The sequence below is a fragment of the Notamacropus eugenii genome, chromosome 1 (assembly GCF_028372415.1).
Source record: "Notamacropus eugenii isolate mMacEug1 chromosome 1, mMacEug1.pri_v2, whole genome shotgun sequence".
NCBI classification, from domain to species: domain Eukaryota; kingdom Metazoa; phylum Chordata; class Mammalia; order Diprotodontia; family Macropodidae; genus Notamacropus; species Notamacropus eugenii.
The window spans coordinates 575,376,572-575,381,296 of NC_092872.1; the positions used below are offsets into that span (position 1 = coordinate 575,376,572).

A 4,725-nucleotide genomic window follows, 5' to 3' on the forward strand; every position below is an offset into this window, starting at 1 on the left:
CTTTTGTAATGTAAAGTAAAGCTAGGAGCAATGGGAGGAACCATGAGAAAGAAGAAAGACTACAACAAGAACAACAAAATGAGAGCACATAATATGCTTCCATATGCATTCAGACTCTAAACTTTTTCTGATGTGGATAGCATTTTCCATCATGAGTCTCTTGGACCTGTCTTGGATCCTAGCATTGTGGAAATGAGCTAAATCAATGAAAATTGATCATAGGACAATTCTGCTGCTTTTGTGCTCAATGTTTTCCTGGTTCTGTTCATTTCACTCAGCATCAGTTCAAAGAAGTCTTTTCAGGTTTCTCTGAAGTCTGCCTGCCCATCATTTCTTATAGCACAATCGTATTCCATTGCATTCTCATATCACAACTTGTTGAGTCATTCCTCAATTGATGGGCATACCTCCAATTTTCAATTCTTGACAATCAAAAGAAGACATGTTGCAAATATTCTTGAACATGTGGGACCTTTTCCCACTTGTATGAACTCTTTGGGATACAGAGTTAGAAGTGATATTGCTGGGTAAAAGGTTATACACAGTTTTAAAGTCCTTTGGTCATAGTTCGAAATTACTCTCCAGAATGGTTCAGTTCACAAATACATCAATACCACACTAGTGTTCCATTTTTTTACCCATGTGTTCTCCAAGATTGATCACTTCCCTATTTTGTCATGTTAGCCAATCTGATAGTTGTAAAGTGGTACCTCAGAGATATTTTGATTTGCATTTCTTTAGTTAATAGTGATTTAGAGCATTTTTTTATGATTATAGATAGTTTTAATTTCTTCATCCTTCAGTGCCATTCTTATCTTTTGACCAGTTATCAGCTGAGAAATGACTTGTATCCTTATTAATTTGACTCAGCTCTCTAAATTTTTTAAAATGGGCGCTGTGTCAGAGAAAATGTCTATAAAAATGGTTTCCCAACTGTGTGTTTCCCTTCTAATCTTGGTTACATTGACTTTGTATGTACAAAATCTTTTTAATAAGCTGTATTCAAAATCATCCATTTTGCATTTCATAATGTTTTCTATCCCTTGTTTGGTCATAAATTCTTTTTTTTTTTGGCAGTTTATTATTTTATTTGCTTTCAGTTAAGATCACTTCCATACAACTTAGATTTTTATCCCTTCCCTCCTCCATCCCTCCTCATGACAGAATACAATTTTATACAGGTTCTATACATATATTCGTATTAAATAGATTTTCACCAAGTCATGTTGCACAGCAGAATTAAAATGAATGAGAGAAATAATAAAAGAAACCAAAATGTAACAGAAAAAGAAAATGACCTGTTACATTCTGCAATTGAATTCCATAATTCTTCCTCTGGATGTGGAAGGCACTATGACATAAAAGATCATTTTTAGTAATTTAAGTCCTTGCATTGCAATGAAGTTCTTAGTCTACCAGAAAAAATCCTTGCATACGGTGGTTGTTGCTGTGTACAAAGTTTTCCTGGGTCTGTGACTTTTGCTCAGTGTCAGTTCATATAAGTATTTCCAGGCCTCTCTGAAGTGTTCCTCTTCATCATTTCTTATAGCACAATAGTGTTCCATTACATTCTTATACCACAATTTACTCACCCATTCCCCAGCTGATGGGCATCCCCTCGATTTCCAGTTTTTGGCCACCACACAGAGTGTTGCCATAAATATTTTTGTACATATGGGACCCTTTCATATTTTTGTGATCTCTTGGGGATACAGTCCTAGAAGGAGTATTGCTGGGTTGAAGTTTATGCACATTTTTGTAACCCTTTGGGCATAGTTTCAAATTCCTCTCCAGAATGGTTGGATCAGCTCACAGCTACAGCAACAGTGAAGTGGTGTTCCAAATCTCCCACATCTTCTTCAACATTAATTATCATCTTGTTTTTTCGTGTTAGAAAATCTAATAATTGTGATGTGGTATCTCAGAGTTGTTTTGATTTGCATCTCTTTAATCAATAGTGATTTAGAGCATTTTCTCATATGACTATAGATAGCATTGATTTCTTCCTCTGAAAACTGCCTATCCATATCCTTTGACCGTTTATCAAATGGGGAATGACTTGCATTCTTGTACATGTGACTTAGTTCTGTATATATCTTAGAAATTAAGCCTTTATCACAGACACTACTTGCAAAAATTCTTTCCTTGTTTTCTGCTTCCCTGCTAATCTTGGTTGCATTGGGTTTATTTGCGCAAAAACTTTAAAATTTATCTTAATCAAAGTTATCCATTTTGCCCTTCATAATGTTTTCTAACTTTTGTTAATCAAAAATTCTTCCCTTCATCATAAATCTGATAAATTCACTATTTCTTGCTCCACTAATTTATAGTTTATAGTATCAGTCTTTGTACCTAGGTCATGTACCCATTAGGAGTTCATTCTTGTGCATGCATTGGTCTATGCCTAGTTTCTGCCACACTGTTCTACAGTTTTCCCAGCAATTTTTGTGGAACAGTGAGTTTTTATCCCAGAAGCTGGGGTCCTTGGGTTTATCAAACAGTGGATTGCTATATTCATTGAGTACTGTTTCTTGGGTACCTAACCTATTCCACTGGTATAGCCTTCTGTTTCTCAGCCAGTCCCAAGTGGTTTTGATAATTGTGTTTTTTTGTTTGTTTGTTTGTTTTTTTAATCTATAAATCAAGTATATTATTCAAAAACATTAGAACATACAAAAATGACCTCTTCAAAAAGTAATACTGCAAATTTCCTTCATACAAAAACTGTTTGGCAAGTCCACAGAAAAGTGGTTTTCCTTGAGACAAATGTCAGCATGAAGTTTTTCATAAGGCAAACCCCATCACAATGAAGTAGGAACTGTCCAAATTATTTTTCTTTCTTTTTGGTAATGAATAATACTTGAAATAATTGGACCTTCACCTGGGGTTTGGACATTTTTGCTATACAGAGTCTTGTGGAAATAACATGCAACAGATTTGAAACGTACATAATTATTAGTTCAGTTTTCCCATGTGTACATGATGCAATGAAAAGGATATTTTAAATTCAATTTTAGTGGGTTCAGTGTTTGAAATCTTGTTAGCATTCAAGTTCTGCTTTCCTTCTCAATAGAGCTCTTTCCTTTTAATCTATATTCTTAGAAGTTACGTGAGAGCAAAGTCTGAATCAATGCTTACTGTGACAAATCATCACCTCTCAAAGCAAGGAGTGATGCAAGGATAATGTTCATTTATTTGATAACTCCTGTTGTAAGAAACACTAAGACATGGCTTAACCTCTACTGGTATTGCCAGGGACATACCAACACCAGTCTGCATGTGCCGAAGGCCCTGAACGCTGGTTTGTAAGCCAGCAGGACAAGTCTGTAATGTGTAGGTTGAGGTGTGAGTGCTGGTAGATACTATCTGTGGACAGTTCTGTTGCTCTGACACTGGATGACGATACTGCAGGGAGGTCTGATGTGCTTGATGGAGATACTGAGGCTGCTGAATGTGGACTGGTCGTGTAGTTTGGGATGTAGGATGAAACACACTCAGCTGGCCTTGCTGGGGGACAGGTTGTCCTTTTTGCTTGTTTGCTTCTTTTACATCATTATCATGGGCAATCAATAATCGTTCAATGCACTGCACCAGGAAATCCCAAGAGTATGCAGTCAGGCGATGTAGTCTAGTAGGCCATGTTGGGGAAAGACGAAGAATAATTCTTGACGAAGCCACACAAGCAGCAGCTACTAGAGAAGGTGCATAATTTAGAAAGGCATAATCTTGCAGTGATACTTCCAAAAAATAATCAGCATACTTTGCCATGTACAACTTGGTTTTTTCCAGACAAACCATTGGCCAGCCATCATGCAGGTCTGTTTCATGGACTGCTTCAGAAAGATAATACTCAATAAAATGAGCAGCTGTTGGAAGGCAGAGGTTCCACTGAAATGTTTCTAACAGCAATAGTTCCATGTGTAGTAAATTTTGTTTTGTTAATATTAGATTCATGTTAGTCATACAGCCAAGGCTGTTCAGTTGCTCTAGTTTGGGCACACTATCTTCCTTTTCTTCAAATTTACTTGCTAGAAGGAAACAGGAAAGTGCAACTAAATGTAGCTGCTGGATGGAGATGTCATATCGATCCATAAAGAGGTCAAGCAAATAGACAGCGAGATGTCGTGCTGCAGGGCAAAGAGTGAATCGATTGCTAACAATAGCAATCAGGTCTGCAAAATACCGCCTGAGATTTAGTTGAGGAGACTGGCCTTTATAGGTGGGCAACTTCAGCTCCAGAGAACTAGGCAAACTCAGCCATTTCCCCTTTCCTGTTCTAGGCTACAATGAGTTGAGATCTGGGACTCTCGGTTCTCAGGCATGGGCAGATTTCCTGTGATTTGGGCCACCCAGAATCCCTGCGCTCAGTGCTCGGCTCATCCTGTGCCGGCGCCCCGGCCCCCAGGCTCGACTTCAGCCCCGGGACAAGCCGCCCTCGCCTCTCATTGTTAAAGGGCCGGGGAAGAGACCGTGTGTACAAAGCCAGCACTGGGGCACATGCCGCAGCCGCCTCCGCCAATCCCGTGTCGCCTTACAGCGGGGTCGCCCGGGCCCGTCCAATCAAGAGCCGCAGCCTGGAGATCCAGGTACTCCGCTCCGAGCGTCTACTTGGTAACTCAGAGAGCGCTTTAAGTAGTAGGCATGCGCAGTTGGGCTGCACGAGCTGGGCCAGGGCGGAGCACGCCGCCCGATAATTGTGTTTTATAACACAATTTGAGATCTGAT

General features: G+C 39.2%; 1 pseudogene; it reads right to left on the bottom strand.

Moving 5' to 3' along the window:
• Positions 1 to 3,115: 3,115 nt before the first annotated feature.
• Positions 3,116 to 4,457, bottom strand: LOC140527734 (cyclin-J pseudogene; annotated as a pseudogene).
• Between the last annotated feature and the right edge of the window lie 268 nt (positions 4,458 to 4,725).